Here is a 20,075-nt window from a genome sequence, read left to right on the forward strand (position 1 = left end):
GAATTTATCGAACGAAAAACATCCTTCGTTAGAAAAATAGTGTCTCACACTTCCGCGGTAGCACTGTAAGCGTGTACTCTGTGGGGTAGAAAAAATCATTCTAAACTTACCATCCTTTTTAGCACTCTGCACAAAATTCACAATAGACATGCTGAAACAATGCGAACGTGAAACAAAAAGCTCCTACCTACCGCTATGTGGAAAAATTTCCGCAAAGGATCTTGTGTGATTTTTTCCCCCATCCACCGAAGCTCGAACCGAAAACATGCAGCCAGAAAGAAAAACCCACCGCTCGGCACTGAATAAATTGTGCTGCTCTGCTGGTTGAACAAGTTTTGATAGTGCAGTTTAAGTGTCCATTGTTGATAGCAAACAATTCGTGCAGTTTTTCCTGCTGTGTGTTGCTGCTGTCCGTTGTCTATCGTTGTCCTGTCCGTTTTAATGTTCTATTTCTATTTTTCTCTCTAACAGGAAGCAAAGGATTACAAACTGAATGTGGCTGGAGGCAGAGAGAGAGAGAGCGCACTGTGGGAGTGTGTATAGATACACATTTCTTCGGCAAACGTTTCGAGCTTGCTAGGCAATCCCGAGGTGAAAGCAAAACCCACGGGCAGCTCAACAATTCATCGTAGTGTAGTGAAACACATCAGAAAGACGGCAAACGGGGCAAGTCCTTGACGTTTGTTTTTCCACGCAATCCAACCTGCCGGCCAGCCAGCCGGGAGGGAGACAGTGGTAGTGAAAATTTTATTTCCTCTTGATATCCTCCGTGCGTTTGCAAGACCGAAGTGGGTCGCGTGTCGCAAGAAGATGTGAATTTGGTGCTAGTTTTCCAGCATTCCGACACTTGTTTCTCCAGCCGTGCGAGGGCAATCGGTGAAACAAACGACGAACGACCGGGCAAATCACCCCCTAAAGGTGTACATCGTACGCTCGTGTGTGTGTACGTGTATATGTGCTGTGTGCGTGCATGTGTGTGTGCGGAAGGGGAGGGAAAATTGTATTGAGCAAAGTGATTTATTCATTGCCCGGAAGGTGAATGTCGTGCGTGGTGGCGCCTCTGCTCGGTTTGTGATCGGCGCGCGCGTGTGTGTGTGTTTTTTTTTATTTTATTTTATTTCCTCGCATTGTGTGTTAGTTGTGCTTCCCGGGGTGGGTGGCAATTTTCGCCCCCTGCTGAAATACACACGCCCATCAAATGTGTGTGTGAGTGTGTTTGTGTGAGTGATACGCAATTTTACACTGGTAACCGGCAACGCTTCAAAGTGGCAGAAGATTGAGACGTGTTGGTGCTGTGTCAATTTCTTTCGAAGCTTTTTCGAGCATCTTCGTCCGATTCAAGTAGTGTGGCGGTGTGTGAATAAGTGTGCGTGTGAAAAAGGTGAAAAGTTATTGGATTATGTATCAATCACGTTTGCACGGCTGCAGTGCGTAGGGGGTAGTTGGTAGCGCGGGTTACTTGTATTGCTGCCCCTTTTTTATTGCCATTTGGTTTGCTCTGGTTTGTGGAGTGAAACTGAATACGCGTGGTGATCGCAGTGAGTTGCTACCACGGCAATCGCGCAGAACTTGGATTTTGTTTTAACGCAGTCAACGGTAAGCGGTTTGGATGCTGAAGGGCTGAAGTTTGGAAGGTAAGTTGTGGCTTTACTTTACAATTGAACAAGAAATTACACATTGGCAGGAATGTGGTTGCCTGGACTTTCATTGTAGCAATGTGTTTAAAATAGTTCACACAAAATCTGCACTACTGTCACGCATTACTGTGTGTGTCCAATTAGGCGTACCAGGAACTGGAGGGCAGCCTATTTCAAAATCAACCCGAATTTCCCAATTTTCTTGAAACCAATCATAATCTCATGACAGAAAGATATCAAGCTCCAAAAAATACATTCCCCTTTTTTTTGAGAGGTCGGGTTTATGTCACTGTTTTTAAAATAATTAACGCAAAATTTGCACTACTGTCACGCATTACTATGTGTCTCCAACTAGGCATACCAGGAACTGGAGGACAGCCTGTTTCTAAATCAACCCGAATTTCCCAATTTCCTCGAAACCAATCATAATCTCATGACAGAAAGATATCAAGCTCCAAAAAATACATTCCCCTTTTTTGCGAGGACGGGTTTATGTCACTGTTTGATTGATGACACGATAGAGCTGACGGTCGCATCTCTTGGACTTCTGGCCCATAAGCTACGTACTCACAGCCACATACACTCACGTGGTCGGCGTGACAGACAAAAAAAAAGACTAGACATACAAACCTTGTCAAGCGTCGATCAACGAGCAACGGCAGCACGAAACTAAAACTATCGTAAAAAGAAGGAATAATTGAATTATTGATGAGAAATCGCACACTCCTGAAGCACACGTTTCCAGACAGTCCGAGGTCGAAAAACGGATCGAGGCCAGAGGTTTCACCGCCACCGGGGGACGGGTTCCTAACCATCCGAAGGGTTTTTACCTTCTATTATTGGGCACGTTTTGATTCGTTGATCATCCGGAGTGCGGAGTGTGCGTGTGTGCCTTTCTTCTTTGGAACATTCCGAAGGTTGCATCATGGCTCACTTTCCTCGGCTGATAATGGTGCAGGTGGTGATGGACGGGAATGTCTGCAGGCAATGGCGCAACACCCGCTACGACCAACGAGTCGGGAGACCCAAACTTTGAAGTTATTAATATTTATGGCAGCCAGAGGTGTTCGCCGGTAGTGTAGTGCTGGTTGGAAGTTTCCGTCCAACACCTCCTACGCGGCTACGTATAAGCAACACGGGCACACGGGGTTTATCTCTTTATATTCCGCTCGGTATCTTGTGCGTGTCAAATTTAAGGGACTCGCACGCACTCCCGCACACTGCACACGACATGAACTTCTCCCCACCCCCCCTCCCACCCGCAATGGGTGGTAGGGATTTGGGAAAATTAAGTTGCGAACAGAATGTCCTGCTGGCTTTGAAGCAATCGGTCCAAAAGGTGGTGTGAATTATTTGGTAGCTTGTTTCGTTCGTGATTGACATTTCTTCATCGGAGCTGTAGGAGGACATCGTAATGCTGACTGACCTTCCGATACGCCTCTTACCACCTGGGTTCGTTGAAGTGGATTGATAAGATGATTGTTGTTCCATTACAGTGGGAGGAGGGGAGGATTTTTGATGTCTGTTTTATGCGTGTGGGATCGTTCTTCGGCTGGAGCAGCTTTAAAGCTATTTTGATTTCGGGCGACGGTGGTTTCAAATTAATGATTTTGGTCCCAATCAGCAGTACAAAAAGTTTCGCTCCATTTTTGCACAGTCATTAAGGTGTTTGTGTTTTTATTGATTGCTTTTAACTTTTGCTGAACGTCAAATCGTTTTGTCTTAACAAACAGCCCAAAACTTAAAACGCCTTAAAACGAAACGACCGATTTTCTTTCCGTGTCTGTCCTGCCGTCTTCATCGATATGACATGGCAAGGACAAAAGTTGGTGCCTTTATTCCCCCCCCCCCCCGCGCTGCCAATTTCGCATCACCGAATCAATGAATTGTTGCCTGGTGTGTGCGTGTGTTTTCGCTCATCCCTCATTACGTGGTGAGCCCTGGTGGGGCGATAAAAGTTTTCGACAGATATAAAGGCAACAGCGAACGGAAACCTTCACTCTCACTCTCACCCGCTTCCTCTTTTCCCCTTTTTTCGGTGAAACTTTTGATTTATGCTGACGGTTGTAACCGGTTGTTGGATGTTCTTCTTTTGTTTTGTGTTGTGTTTCTGTATGCTTCAGGACCAACTTTGCTGACCATATTAAGTGTTTCCGAGTGCGTTCGTCGTTCCGGCTTGGTCGTATTTTCGGCATTATTTTATTGGATTAACATAACTGGCGGTGCCCGGCTAAGGATGGCAGCCCCCAATGCAGCAGCAGAGCGTTCCGGGCGCACGGAGGTGTGGCGCGTATGAATATAAAATTGTGCACGGATGTATAGCGGTCAAACTTGTTTGGGAACATGAGACGGGACCGAAAGTTTGTAGGGTTTCCCGAAAAACACGACGGCCCGATTAAGGGATGAAAATGAAAGCTAATAGTAAAGGGTAAGGGTGTGGATGGTGGTGGTGTAACAACGGGGATTCTCGAAAGTTGATTCCAGTTTGAACAGTGAAAAAAAAGAAAAAATAGAAAATAAATATTTCCAGCGACTTTGTGTCATCCATTACTCATCGCCTCGTAGAAAAAGTATTTTTATAGTTTCGAAGGGTAAAAATCATTCATGAATTCAGCTGAAGAACTGTTGCTAAAGAAGGAACGTGCGCTAAACTGTAAATAGAAATCAATAAAAAAGAATACAAAGTAAATAATTATTCATCATGGGAATCACTCATCCATACACTAAAACTGCGCCGTTTCTTATTCGTGCCTCGCACTCAGAAGGTTTACATCATCACTTCTTCTTCAGTTATTACGCTTCTTTTTCTGCTTCTTTTTGGAATAAATTTGCCATCATTTCGAATGCATCGATTCCTGCTGGTTGAATTCATTTTTATTTCCACCAACTCCTTCCGACTCTGTTTCGTTTGAATCGTTCGAATTGTAGTGCGATTCATCAACAGGCACATTCTCGTCATCATTTCAATGTCGTTAACATGCCCGGCTTCCACAACAGTTCTCTCCCGGCTGCCCAACATTTCTCCACTACGCTGCAATGTTTCGGAAGAGCGTCGTAAAAAATAAAAGAAAAAAGTGGAGTTCGAGTGAAGAGCAAAGGAAAAAAAAAACATAAATATAATAAAACTTACCCTACAAGAAACCTTTCACCCCGATACGTTACGTGTACGTTTCGCAGGGAGAGATGCAATGCTCGGCTGGTCTGTGCGGACACACTGCAGACGGTGGACGCGGATGACGAATCGTTCGAATCGTTGGTAAATGAATTTTTATGCCAGCTTCGTTCATTCCGTGTTCTTCGCTATTTTGGCTTCAAATGATGTTCGAGCGGGGGCAGGGAGAGGAGGGTAAGCCAAGCGACCGAACCCCGTCAAGTGGCCCTGAGCCGCGCACGTTATTCAATTGATTTGAACTTTCTGATCTGTGGACAGTTCGTGACATCTTATTGTTGGAGTGTGTATGCGAGCGTTTTTCCCTTCGTTTATTTGTTCGTTTTCTCTCTCTCTCTCTCTCTCTCTCTCTCTTTCTCCTTCTCTCTTTCTGTGTCGTTCACAAGTGTTGTGTTGGGATCGTTGTTTGCGATGTGGGTTTTTTTAGTTTTTGCTTTCGGGGTGCCAGCGGGAACACCATATTTGCACTCGATATGCTTTGAGAGAACAAACCGAACACACCAAAACTCTTCCCTTCAGCGTGTGGCTACCGCCCTGTGGGGCAAGGAGAGCACTTAAACTTGGACTCTTGAGGGAGAAAAATAAAACCGAAATCGGAAAGCCGACGTCAAGTTGTTTGCCCCCCGTCGATCAGAGAAGTACAGAGCACAGTTTGGAGACGAACGGACGGAACCAAATCTTACTAACAAATACAACAAAGAAAGAAAAGATTCTTATGGTAAACAGCCACAGCGGGAAGAAAACCGGGAGGGAAAGATTGACTCGTAAAAATTCGCTTAACATGCCAAAATGAAATTCACGACGCAAAGCAGAACCCCCGAGGACAGGGGCTCGCGCGCGTTTAGTGTTTCGCTCCGGTCGCTTTGTTCTGGTTCCCCCGCTGTCTCTAACGCTCGTCGAGTGGGGCTGGGGTGAAAGATGGTAGGTTTCGTTTAAGCGTCTTTCATCATACACACTGCCCGCGAACGTTGAATTGTTGATCTCAATGGTGCTTTCCATTATTTGGCAACCGGGTGCGCTCGCTCTGTCTCGCTCGTTTCCTCGCGGGCTCTAGAACAGGAAGGGCAGTAACCGGTGAGGTGTGGTGGTACATTTTATTCTAAACACAAACTCCCCCGGCTTGAACGGTTTGCGCGGTTTAGGTGGCGAGCGCATGGAATTTTGCATACTGCTAAGATTATGCTGCCGGATGGACAGTGCCGGCACGACGCAACTGTCGACCGTGAAGGGCAGATCACACCGCGGCCTTCATAATTTATATGCGTTTTAGACATTGTTTTTTTGTTGGCGAATGATTGCGTTTCTCTACAAACGCTCTCTCTGTCTCTCTCTCTCTCTCTTACGCACCCTAGAGAACCATAAACGATGAGTCATTTTAATGAGAAAAGTTCTGACCCGTCTGCTGGTGCCGATGCTGTGCAGCGTTTTTATATGTATTGACGATTGTGGGCTGGGGAGGGAAAAATATTTCATGCAAATTGTTAGCAATGGCTAGAGAAGAAATTTGCTATTTCCGCACCACTATCCCTACCGCCTCTTTACTGCTGTGTTTCTCGCAAAGTCTCGAGCGCGAATAATCCGAGTGAATTAGCATTAAACGCGTGTGGCGTACGCTTCATGGCACAAGTTTTGAGCGGTTTAAATGGGAACATTTGTTAGAATGTTTGTTTTTTTTCTTGTTCATGTCGAAGAATGTGCTATCGATTGAGGAATCGATAAACCTCGCCATCACCACCTTCACCCCGTGTGTATGAAATGGTCATCCTCTCACGCTGCTGCTGCTGCGTGCCCGGTGCCCGAGACGCTGGCAGAAAGTTGTTCTTTTGTGTTAGCGTAGCACATCTTTCTAAACTTTCGTGAATCGTGACGCTAAAACAGGCCGATAGATTCAGGTTGGAAAAAAGGGCAAGGGAAGCAAAAAGCTTGTACCCGCGTAAGCATTGCGCGGTTTCGCGAAGGCGGTAGTATGATGATGCTAGCCCGCAATCTTAACGGCCCATCTTGACCCCCTGAAATCGATGACTCACGACGGAACAATAATCTTGTACGGCGGGCGTGCGCTTGGGTCCAATGGGAGCATCTTCCAGATAGGGAAGGTGGGAGAGAATGTCGCTGATAGTGCAAGAGATAGAGGAAGGGAGCACGAGTAGAAAAAAAAGAAAATTTAATATTATTAAATCGAACCCTCATTCAGACGATTTTGTTTGCAAGTGTGGTTGCACATGTGTTGTTCAAGCGATTTCGCTGTAGCATTCTAGCGAGATTGTTCAGTTATGTTATAACATAGGCTACGGAATGTAAACTGTATAGTTATTATAAAAAATGGTTGCTTCCGAAGAGTAAATTAGCTGCTATGAAATATAGCTATAGCGTTTTTACTTATTAAAACTATCTCGTCAACGATATTCTGATCAATTAAATGAACATAAAATATGCGATTTCATTGACGAATACATCATTTTGGTCACACTCTCCACAAAACGGACGCACTGTGGTGCAGACAGCGGCAGTAGCAATATGCCAGTCACGAGGGTCGAATGATTTCATCGTTCTCGATCATCCCCCACAGTTCTTTCGATCGAAATCGAACATGCTTGTGGGCGCACATTGCCCGCCAGTGAGATGTCTCACTCGCCTCCCTTTTTCCTTCCCCGCCCATCCCTCCTAACGCGGGTATGACTCGTAGTTGACTCAGATTTATGGTGCAAGCGGCGAAGAAGCATCGCGAAGCAGTTCGCTCCATTTCGCCGTACCCAGCGGAAAAACACAAAAACCGTTGAAACATGCTTGTATGGCTTATTTTTATTGTACGGCTGGCTAATGATGATGATGAACATACCACAGCGTACGTGTTCAACGGGAGACAGAGCAAAAAAAAAAAGCTGAACCATACATAACGCAAACACATCAAGAATCGTGCTCGGGTTCGAGCTGCGAAAGTTGTACGCATCGATGAGTTTGATTGTGCTGACCAAACTTTTTCGCTGGTCCCCGGTTCCCGGTGACTCCCGGTCCGGTCGGGACACAGGCAAAAACATGGTCACAAGATAAGCGACTGTTTTGTTTGCGCATGATAAAATACCGTGCTGATAAGCGCGGAATCCTGAAAAGAGGGGAGGAAGGTAAGCAGGATGGTGGTTGTCGCACGGTCGCAAATAGATCGGCTACCATTTCCGGTGTACGCTGTACGCGCGTCGCGGTACGTCTTGCACATTTATGCTCCGTCAAGAAGAAATGGTTTCTCCTATTGTTCGACGGTGGCTTGGAGGAGGGAAGAACTTCTTCGCAGTCGCTAGGCGGACGGCGATGGACGTGTTTATTTTAATATGGATGAGGTTGCGGAGGCAAAAATAGCATAACGATATTGTTTGCTGGGCAAACATTGGCAAAACTCCGCGTGGTGTGTGCTGTGTGTGTGTAGGACTCGTGTGATCCGGAGGAAGTGCTGTATTGGGCACGGTCTTTGGTGTTCCGACTCCGTACTCCCGATGAGTCGTACACGTGAGAAACGGAATCTGCACGGTGAGTGGTAATCGTACCGTAGGTACCACATCGTGTGCTGCATGGGCGTAATCTAGCATAAACACACGGCTGTTCTTTGCTGTTTTTTTATTTGCTTCTATTTACAAAACTGCAAACGAAAAGCATGAAAACGTAAACAACGGGCGCAAAATTCGTACAACCACCCCACTGCCGTACCACGGCGTACGTGACTATTTGTTTGCCAACATCGGAACCCACCAGGACAAATATTTAATCGTACGCGCTTGGAAATGATGCTTTGTATGTTCGTTATAGTTTTTTAGTGTTTCGATCAGCTCATTTTTGTGTGATCATGTTCAGTTCACAGGGTGATTCATTGTAGTCGTTTGACTAGGAAGATGTTGTAAGATGCTGTAAAAGAATAAGTCCATTTTTATCTTTTTCACAATCACACTTATTCAAGAATATTGAATCGAATCGTCTATTCTTCCTAGATTCTTTGGATAGCAAAAAGTCAATGAAAATCCCAATAGGTCGCCATTCCCTTATAAATTCTATAGCAATTCACAATTCCACTCGTTTTAGTGAACCAAATCCAATCGTAAATGCTTTCCAGACTCTTTGGCTAGCTGTTAATTAAGAGTTAATTAAAATCTAAGAGGTATATGTGTTACGTAATTTATGGATGGTCTCCATAGACCTAAGTGTTAAACCTCAGTTGCACTTAACATCTCGCTACCAAGCCAGAATGTAATATGTTTGCTTCACGAAGCTCTGCTTCGTATCGGTTCAATGACGCTGATTAAATTACGTTGATGGTAACCAATATTACAAAAAGTTTTACTCTTTAAAATAACCTATTATCGTGCACAGCAGTGTGGGGACGAGTAGATTGCTTACTCTCCCACACCCGCGCACAGGCGTTAAGTCATTAGCGCTGGTTCGAAATTGCATCACTTGCACACGAAGCAAGACGGACGATTATAGCAGGAGGATGCAAAACTTAATCCCGTTCGTTGGCGATGGTTAATTAGTATTGCACGATATTGGAAACCACTCACCATGCCGTGGTGGCGAGCAGAACGCTAAGAATCGATAGGAAAAGTGTCCTTGTACACGGTAAGCAAAGGCAAAGTTGGTAGCACATTTCTGTCGCAACCCGGGGGCTCAACCCGGTTACGGCTTTGCGGGGCTTTTGATTGGCAGCACCACTGTCGGCACCGCCAGCGTAAGTATAAGTTTCCATCTACGGTATTGAGTGGCCGTCTTTCGTTTCAGCCTAGAGATGGCTTGGGAGGACAGTATGGGAAGGGAGGGTTAAAACAACCAAGGGAGTTAATTTTTAACCCATCCTTCGCAACCACTCTCAACCACTGAAGCAAAAGTTTGTAGAGAAGCGGGCGCTAAAGGGCGAAAAGAGGAAAAAACTGTACATCGTGTGTTAAATGTCGTACCATCACGGTCTCCTTCTTTCCCACTCTCCGCTTAATTCACTGTCTGGGCACGGTAACATGCGCTCTCAGCTTCATTACGAAGGGCACCCCGAGAGTTGGTGGCGTCGGTTATGCGATATCTTGTGCAAAACCGGTCTCTTAAATTATCTCAAATTACTCGATGATATCATCACCCAGCGTCGTCGTTGTCGTCGTTGCCGTTGTCGCTCGACGGTGTTATGCTGGGCGTGGTGGACACAGAGCCCGTGGGTACTCGATGCAAATTGGCTTATATCACGTGACATCCGACTCTACCAGCATGAGGCCAATATCTTGCGACCGCCATGGTATGCAGCGTCCGTGGACATACCATCACTTCATTTAGTTCTTAATAATTAGCAAACCCCCTTGATATTTGCTTCCTCATTTTCACGGTTGAGGGTGACAGCGAAGGGGGTTTTCCAGACGATTAAAATGACTTTTTGTCACTTTCACAGAAATCTAGAGATACATATAGATTGGGGATTTGCGCTTCGGAGAGTACAGAATGGATTTGGGAGTTCAGAAACCGGCAACATCTCCCGCATTGTGGTGTTTCTGTAGAAAACGGGCAAATCTCCAATGTGTTTTAGTGTAAACTTTGCACGAATCCTGCCTTAAAATAAGTTATTCCTTCACGCTTCACGCTTAAAGTAATTACACACGGCTGCGTCTAAATTAAAGTTTCAAACAGCAGCGACACGAACAGCGCAAGCCGAACGGAAAACTTTGTCACAGCAGGCGGAACGCGCGGATTACGCGTTGCCGTGTGCCATGGTTTGCCTTTTGCTTGGAGTTTGGAGCGCTCGTGAGCTCGGGCACACAGTGGCAGTGTCAATATCGCTCCAAAAAAACCCATCTCCCTGAATATTGATTAACTATTCAACCGGGAGCTGAAGCGACACGGCACTCCGCGGGGAGGTCGGACAAAGTTCCTGCTAAACTTGTGTTGATTTGTTGAAACTATTCTGCCCGGTCTAAAATAGTCCAAATCGAGGCACAAAGTTACCGTAACAGGCAAACCGTGCAGCCAGCGTGGGCGAACTTTTCCCCATTTTCATGCTACACGTGTTATAGTATGCTGCATGTCAGTGGCTGTGGGTGTGGGTGTGTATGTCTGCTGGTACACCTTTAGCGGCTGTTAATCATGTCAACTGCTGGTGGAGGCGAACCTCAAGCCTTCGCGATGCCGACAGACTTTAGCCTTATAATAATAGCACGATGATGTTGGCAGAGACAGCCCCGCCGGAAGGATGATGTTGTGTGTCGTCGCTGCCTGCCGCTGTGTGCCATTACGTGACAGGAACATTAGCTCCGACTAAGAACAAACAACGCTGGACGAAAAGCGTCAATGTTGGTGCCTTCTCGCCGGCGGCCTCTCAGGTTAGGCCGATGAAGCACACGGCGGGCACACGCCTGGAACTTCTTCTCTTTTCTAGTGCCGTGGCAGTCTTGGCGCAAAAAGGGGAATCAGACGGTTTCCTGTCGTTGACGGTGTACCAAATGAATTTTGTACTAGCGCTCCTCCCTGCTACAGCGCTGTTAGAGTGTAGCGAAAAAGGATACCACACAATGTAAAAATAATTTAAAACTTTTGTAGAATGCAGAAGCGACACAACGGATTACAAAATTAGCAAACACATTTGAAAGCGTTAGAGTGCTTCCCCCTGTCCTTTCTTTTGGGGTGGGGTTTGAGTTTTATACGGATTAGGCATTCATTTAGAATGAATTTTTAAAGCTGGTACGGCTCGTAACCGTTCCTTTGCTCGATGAGTCAACCGGCGTTCGGTTGAGCGGGCTGTTGCGGCAGGCACAATGATGTCGATCCAAATTTATGTGACGGGTTATCGTGTGTACCCTTTTTTACCGAATAAACATTCGCTCCATAATCTCCATTAGGGAGGCCGGCCTGTGTGTGTGTGTGTGTGTGTGTTTGTTTGTTTGTAATGGTTCGGAGAACTGGGACACTTTTTTCCCCGGTATGTTGTGGGGTAGAATGGCAGAGCATTTTATAGATTTGGCTGGCTGCTTATTTCTACATCTCATATTTTCTTGATCGCTCCGAGAACGAGGGAAGCAAATGGTATTTTCCACTCCGGTTCGGAACATTCTGCTGCTTCCCGCTTCCCCTGCTTCCTTGCAGCTAAGGCCACCATTTTGAGGCGTGCGACAGGCCTTAAGTGGTACTGATTGAAAAGGGATAAAAAGGTCAGTTGTCTGTTTTGTTTCGCTTGTTTGTGAGTTTGTGTAGCCAGATTGGGGAAACATGGGAGAAAATCAATAATAATGGACCTTTTTCTAACTTTGGACATTCACGGTGGGATAGCGGATGGATGGAATGGGACAAAACAAAAAATCATTAAGATAGTTTATGTACGACATGAGCCTATGAGTATCGTATTTAAGATATTGTTCGCTTTGTGCATTAAAATCTTTATTGAGCTTATAGTAATGCCTCTTCCAACATCTGTTGACGAGTAAGAGCAGCGCAGAGACAGTGGGAACTCGCGTTAGCAAAGTGTTTACACTAATGGTATTTTTCAATCAAATAATTCCTCATTTTTTCTCAGCAAACCAAATCAGGTAAAGTTCAAAGTAAGTCCACTGTGTGTAGGGTCGTCCGATTTCTGCTCCCCTGGGTTGGAAATATGGTCGCCGATGGCGAGAGAGCAAATAGCGCTTTTCTTGGTTGAGCTTGCGAATGGCAAACTTCGGCACCGAAGGCTGAAACTGCTGATGGAAGTTGGGGAGGAATTTAATTAAAATCAATGCCGCTGACCTTTATCAGCGAACGACAGGCAAATTCCCGGGATGATCGTGTATTTTTGTGTTTACTTTAAAAAGCGCATCCTAATGAACGGCCGCTTGACTGTCCCGGCGAACGAATGCCTCCGGGGATCGGGCGATTCGAAGGACTAGAATTCGAAAGCACGAACCGCCCGACTGTCTCTGTGTGTTATTAAAACATTCCGCCTCGTGCGCTCCATCGTGTCTGTTTTGTGTTTTATTTTTGGGTTGAATTACCGTTCCCGGGCGTGCAATGGTGTGTGTGTTTTTTGTCTTCTCCCCATGCCCCAGGTCATGCTGGGATTGGGCGAACATTATCATGCTGCTTCCCCATCCAACCGCCGGAAGATGATGAATTGACGAGTGTGAACTCATCTGCTTGGGCATGTAAGTACGCCCGACGACTCTTTCGGGAGAGTGAGGGAGCTGACAAACGGCACTCAACGGTGTCCGGTGTGAGGTGTAGCGCGACATGAACACCAACAATCGTCTTGCGAAGAAAAACAACCCCTGGTGTCCCTCTCCCCCTCTTCTCCCCCATCACACCACGCGAGAAAAGCGTCAATAACAAAGGGCAACGGGTGGGCAAAAATAGAAGTGATGATTTATGATTTTACTTCTGTCTTGGCTTTTCCGCGCTCACCCGCTCGAGTGAGAAACTGCCATGCTACACCTCTACCCGTCATCACAGCGAGAATCGAGGGTTTTGCGAGGGCAGGTAAGGGAAGTGGGAGTAAGTCTTCTTCCAGGCACTCTGCTACTGCTGCCACTGCCTCTACCGGGGTCGGCTGGAAGCCAAATAATCATTAACGTAATGCGCGCTGCTGGCTGGGTAATTTTCATCAAGCACAGTTCGCGGTTTCCCGCGTGCGGCCAAACAATCGATTTCTTCATTTTACGGCAGAAGAAGGTTAAAGCAGGTCGTGGGGAGATGCAGCTAGGCGGGCGAAGTGTTAAGGGAGTTTCGGGTTTTCGGCCAACCAATCCGAAGACGAAAGGCGGCAAAGGTCGTAGCGGTCAGACCACCGAGCTTAAGCACACACACACGCACATACACCTAGACTGTGCTGAGTAATGAACAGTGTTTTTCACACCTTTAAGCCAGTGAGCACGCGAGAACACCACCGGATGAGACTATCGGATGGGGTGTGAGGGTGAAAATTGAGCGTCACATCCCCTTTTTGAATAAACAATAGTTACCCCCTCCCGGTCCGCCGACGCGTTCCTTCGACAGCCCCCGGGCAAAGCAATATTTATGCCGTAAGAAAGTGTCTTCCTTTTATTTTATTTACGCAAACGGTCGAACGTGAGCGCGGAGAGCCCTTTTGCCTTCGATTGGTTATAAGCTGCGTGGTGTGGACGGGTATGCTGACCCGAGGATGTTGTTTTTTTTGTTTTTTTTTGCTTTACACCTTATGACCCGAACCATAAATTAAGCTTATAGAGTGGCTTATGTGTATCGAAGGTGTAGTTATTTGTATGAGATGGTGTACCGTACCCTGCGTGCTTCGTGCGGTATCGTTGCCTAGGTCCTAAAAGCCAAAAATACCGTAACGTGCACGGAACGCGAGATGCCGTGAATGTTGCTACTAAACGCTAGACCACAGCCACGCCAAGGTTGTGTGCTCCGGGTTCGGGTTTGGCGCGTTGATCGGTGAAAAGAACGGGCGTTAGCGTGGAAAATTATGAACTCCAGCGCCCGGCGGCCTCCGTGATTGAAGGTTATCGCTCTCTTGATAATGATCTAGCGCAAAAAAGAATGGCTGCCCGAGAAGGGAAAACAGTGTGAAAATGCCACCACCGCAAGCGCTGGTTGGGCTGTGTTTTATCGATTTTAACGTACTCGGCGTGAAGGTGATGATATGGTTGAAATTGGAGCGTTATAATATTTTACCTCAAAAGATGGAAGTTAGCTTGGCGGCGTTTTTTACTTGTTAGGAATTGTTTGTTGGAATTCGTTTACTTGCAGGTGTAGTTGGTGTTAATTAAAGGGTGATTTGTTTTTTTTTCTTGTGATTTGAAGTGTTGTCGTGGCGATATGTTTGCGCCATACAGCTCTGTTGCATAAATCGCTCGTCCGTAAACCAGTTAGCGCTCCTGGGGAGAGAAAATGCTAATTGCCATCTTTCACGCCGGAAGTGTCAACGCACATCGCAACTAATTAGTAAGGCTTTTTAAAACTTTTCACTATCTGTTGTTGGGCACTGTGAGGTATCGACGATTAGTTTTTTTAATTTTTTTGATTGTATATTTTCTACTGTGGTTCTGTTCAAATAATAGTTTTTGGAGATCATGTTTCACTTTTAGAAACCAGTTGAAAAACGACCCCAATTTTTTTATAATAACAATATAAAAATGCTATTAAATAATGACAAGGTACAAAGGTATCGGTCAAAGCTGCTGTACTTGATAAATATGCTGCTTTGCTGTCAAGGAATGGAATATATCTGAACTATTCGTTGCATAAAAACTATCTTCACAATCTGCCCGATGCATCTTGTCAAGTCTCTCGTGCAATCAAAAATTTCAAACGAATGCCAAGCGATCCCCGACGACTACGGAGCGTCCAAATGTGGTTTGCGTACTTTCCCAAACCCGTCACCGGACCAGCAGGTACGACCAGCATGCTGTGCAGTAGTAGTAGTATACCCGCTCCCACCGGAGGTTTGACGAGAACAACCGAATTTGCAAGCACCGGGAATGGGTGTGACGCGCTCGCCTTTTCAGCAAAGGCCACAGTCACGGCGGAGCGAGCTGAGGTCATCTCGATGTGACAAATGCAACGGTGGTGGTGTGTGTTTTTGGGAAGAGCAGATTGTACTCCGTTTAAGGTGGTTGGTGCCATTGATGTCGGAGACGGAGAATGGAGTGTTTTTGGTCGCTTTCTCTCTTGCACAGCTCACCACAGCAAAGGGAGACGAACGTTGCACTGAACGCTATCTGTCCTCGGATTGCCACGGACTGCTCAGTGTTTGAGATTTTACCGTTTCAAAGGTGCGGCAGGTTTCACTCAGCATAGAAGGCAAGGGCTGTGAGCCCGTAGGTGCCGGAGCTCAGGATTTGTCATCCTGAGATTAAATTCAATCTGTTGCGGGATGCTCTCGACGATGGGTTTGAAATATGGAGTGTTCAATGTGGTCTGTCTCACCCGGTCCATCGCAGCATCGTGTGGAGGCGTTCCTGTTATCCCTGCTGCTTTGCAGAGCCAGCACAAACTGCTTGCATAAGCCGAGCGTACGTCCAGTCCCCAGAATCAGGACGGTAGCTTGTTTGCTAAGCTTCGTTTACTTTCGACCCAGTGCTGGGGATTGTACAGCCAACGAACCGGCCTCATCTCCGCATCTTGCGTTCGCAATAACTGCGCACGAACCTGCCTGAAGTTGTCAAATTAACACAACACATGACCCCCCGACCGCCGTATCCGATGCACGCATCAAAGCGGCACGCTTAATTATCGCCCCACGGTGGCGGCTATGCTGGGGCCTCTATTTTTAGCAGCCTCCGTGTGCATCAAGGGCAGCGTCCCGCTTGCTGCTGCATTGCCTGGGTAATTAAAATCCCCTTTTCTGCATCTGCACGCGCATTCATGGTTAATAAGCCAGACGCGCCCAATGCCCGTGTAAGTTGGATGGCCACACAGAGCAGGGAAGTGGTGTGCGTTGGGTCAGGAGACAGCCAGATAAGATAGGGCCCCTAGTGCCCCAGGATGAACTGCTCTGAGCCCTGGGAGTGGGGTGAATTTTCCACATTTCACCATTTCTTTCGCCGGGCGTCGTCTTTTATGCGGCACTCGCGTTGTTTTGCTCACGCCGTATAGAAATGCCGAGGGGCTGACAAACATGCCTGAAGATGGATCTGCACAGTATAAAACCAACGCCAAAAAGGGACGGCGGTGGTGCGGGTCGGGGATTTGAATTCTTTCAGCCCGGTACACCGCATCTACATGAACATGCCGAGCGCGGCCATTGCCCAAGTATGTCGACGCCGTCCCGGTATGGTGCCGGTGCCGAAAATTGGACTGCTTCAAATTCCACGAGTTCCTTGCACTCCCGCTCCCGGTGGAGCCAAACCTCGGCCCAGGCACACCGAACCACACGGCACAGGTTCCATAAATTTCAACCACACCCATCCCGAATGGTCTCCGCTGTGCTGTACTGCTGGTTGGTTTACCGTAGTGCAACGCTGGGACACATTCCAGGCGTCTAGGCGATGCACCGCCAGCTAGTGGGAAAGCACGCTACATAAGTCACCGCACTGCATCCGTCTGCATTCGCTAACCAGGCCATGCTGGTTGGGAGTCGAGCGCTTTCTTCAAGATTTGGACGATTCTCCCAACCCGGGCACGACCCCGGACAAACGCCTGAGGGCGGGCCGAACAAACAGTGCAATGGTGGAATGGTGAAGTTTGACCTTTCGTGTGGCAGGATCCGCCCCAGATCGCGCTTGTAGCGCAGGCATACCCGTGGGTAGGGTGTGAGAAAACGATGTCAAGCTGTGTGTGGAACCGGTGAATGAGGCAGGGAAAACTCATCTCGAGAACGGTGGGAAAAATCCATCACATTCCCTTTCTGTCTCAGGGGGTGCGTTTCAACACCGGGTTCTAGAGCCGAGAAGTTCTTGAAAAAACACATGACCCTGCACGTTCTATCTTTCTCTCTCTCTCTTTCACTCTTTTCTATCTCTCGCACGATTACGAAGAAGTTCGTACGAGTTTAAGCAGCTGTAAATAGGAACAATGAAAAGTAAATCGTGCTCCCCACCCCCGAAGCTTAGCCTCCTCTGAAGCGTTCTGGAGGAAAGCGTCTGAGCCTTTCCTTACGATTTGTTTCTTTTTCTATTCATCTCCACGTTGGCACGATGTTGCATCCAGCGCACGCATATGGCTGTTGACGTTTATCCTTTCGTGCCTTTTTTTATCATGACATTTTTCTTCCACTTGAAACGGCGCTGGAATGAGAATTCGTCGCATTTCTTTCCCATTTTTTTCTTGTCGCACAGAAAATCACACTTGAAGATGCAACGGAATGTGTGACTGTGCGGGGTGAAATTTCCCGCCCGGCGAGAGAGTGTTTCTGTCTAATTGGTGGAAAGATGTCAAGTGCGTTTTTGTGTGTGAGCGTATACGTTTCGCGTTAAAATGGAACGACTCGGAGCAATGATGAAGCTGGCATTACAATGGGTAAAAGAAATGCTTACAAGTGTGCGCATTCTTAATTGCCGAGTGAAGTGTGCGTGTTATGAGTTGGAATTGGATGTGAGGAACATTTATTACGGTACGATAGTTGCTTGCTTGCTGGAACGTCGATAGCAGGCGAGCAACTCGGGGGAATGATTATTTTATTTGTAAGGGATTTATGATAAGGGTGCGCCTTTGTGACTTGTTTTTTTTTTGGGCTTGCATCGTACATATTTTTGTAAAATATAGGAACAAAATCAAACTCTACAAAAGATGGTAAACAATTTAAATGCTAGAATGAAACAATTTCTTAATTTTACTAAAAACCTTTAAGCTTGTGCATACACCATGCCAAACGATTGAGTGTAAACACTAACTCAAGACGATGCTTCTCTCCCAAAAGTTCACTCGATGTGGTAGAACAGCGGTCGAGCAAGTTAATGCACGCGTTGCGCCAGTTCTCTAAGCTCGCCCGGGGCTTAAGCGTGCATTGGCAGCATTACTCTCCGAACGACTATGGCGGCGGCAAGATAAGACACCGGCGCGCTCACCGGAGAACGGATGAAAGTTCAATAAACCACCAACCATCACCACCACCGGCCAGCGGAGGTAAACATTGGACTGCATTCTTGAGCTACAGTAATGATGCGGTGCTCGATGCAAGGAAGCAAAACCATCGCAGCTAGGCCAATGGTTTCCATTGCAAGATAAGGTGTATGCACCTTCCCGACGGTTCCGGCTTGTGGCGGGAATCGTAAACAGGGAAACAGTAAACTCTGGCACCAGTGCCGGAACTGTGAATCAGCGAGTATGTGTTGCTAGCACTGTTTTGAATTCCAGTTGTGTGTATGTCTGTGTGTGCGTTAGAATTATGATCGGCAAACATCACTGCGCCACCCATCTAGTGCTTGAGAAATGAAATGAGATTGTGCATTCTAGCTCCGAAGCTACCATTGATACGCCACCATTGTGGTCCGAGTCGAGGAACTTCATCGCAACGTAATGGCACGGATGTTAACCTTCCGAACCGGTCCCGGCCCGAGTCGGTAAACAAATAAGCTTAGGAGCTTCCGACGGCCCACTGATAAGCGCAGCGTAAGCTCGTTCAAAGCTCGATACAGTGGCGGCGAACCTCCTTATCGAAAGTTCTCCGTTGGCCGTTAATTCGTTCCACAAAGCCGTCCGAGAACGATTGCGCACAGCATGTCCCGAGGTGTGTTGTTTATTTGAACGTCGGGTCGTGGTGAATGAAAGCGTCCTACGGTTGTTCTTTCCCCCACCATCGATAACGTTCGTCTGTGCGGGGAAGTTTTCCCTGGTTTTCCGTGGAGCTTGCAGCGAATAAATGCCATTGCGGAGGATGAGCGCGCGCGCGAAAGTCAACACAACACCGCACCGTCCTTCTCCGTGGCATGGTGGAAAGTTAAAAGCAATTATTGAAATTCGATTATCGCTCAGATGGATCAGTTTACACAGCCGAGCGTGCTGGAACGCCCGCAAACGTTTGCCGTTTGACTAATGTGGAAGCTTTTCTTTTCCATTGATTTTTTTGGATTATTATTGTTTTTTGTCCCCCCCCCCCCCCTCGTCCGCTTACAGAGCAGCCCTCACGCTACTGTGCAGCTTTTCCTGCTCTCGTCTATACGTTCGCTGGTATTTGTTTCGCAAGACAAGTGTGCTGCTCAGAGCGTATTATTTGCCCTGCACCCTCCAACGAGTTTCGGGTGCGTTACTTGCTTGCTTGCATCTACCGAATATTTCATCCTCCCCAGAATATCGTTGGCGTTGTACACTTCCAAGAAACATTCGAAAATCGAGGGAGAAAACGCCCTCGAACGTACGACGGTCGGGTGGCGCGGTCGGACGGAGAGGAAGCCGCAAAAATGAAATTTGTTGAACTGTCTTCCATTTCAAAGTGCAGCTCGCAGCCGAACCGGAAGATCCTTCTTTTCGTCCCTGTGACCGCCGGCTTCCCAGTGTGCGCACCCGTGTGAAGTGGAAATTTTCGTCAAGAGATGTTTCGGAGAAAATTCGCTGCCAGTGATTGATTTTTCTTCAAGCTTCGTGTTTTTATTCCTCCTGATTTTTTTGTTTGTATTGCTATCGCTGCAAAATTGAAAGCCCAAAGCGAACTGTTTACTTTCATCTCGTTTTCATCTCAATTCGAGCTTGTCGCAGCTCAAGCATATTATCCATTTCGCTCGGTTTAATGATTTTTCTGCTTCCGTGTCTTGCCACAAACAATGGTTTGAAGTGTGCCTCGTTGTGGGTGGGACGGGTGGAATGTGAACAGTGTGGTGTGGTGCTGTGATATAGATTTTCATCGAAATGTTAAGCCACAAAAAAAAAAA

The 20,075-nt window shown here is 46.9% G+C and overlaps 1 protein-coding gene across 15 annotated transcripts in view; it reads left to right on the top strand.

Annotated features, from left to right (window-relative positions):
- LOC1273631 (uncharacterized) overlaps positions 1-20,075 on the top strand; it is a 135,717-nt gene that overhangs the window by 19,116 nt on the left and 96,526 nt on the right. For 13 of the 15 annotated variants that reach the window (XM_061649188.1, XM_061649185.1, XM_061649186.1 and 10 more), the window contains exon 3: positions 472-1,634. The exons of the other annotated variants lie outside the window; for them this stretch is intronic. The gene's annotated coding sequence lies outside the window, so the exon portion shown is untranslated. The remainder of the gene's footprint in view (positions 1-471; positions 1,635-20,075) is intronic. 15 annotated transcript variants of the gene reach the window in all.

The sequence above is a fragment of the Anopheles gambiae genome, chromosome 2, assembly GCF_943734735.2.
Source record: "Anopheles gambiae chromosome 2, idAnoGambNW_F1_1, whole genome shotgun sequence".
NCBI classification, from domain to species: domain Eukaryota; kingdom Metazoa; phylum Arthropoda; class Insecta; order Diptera; family Culicidae; genus Anopheles; species Anopheles gambiae.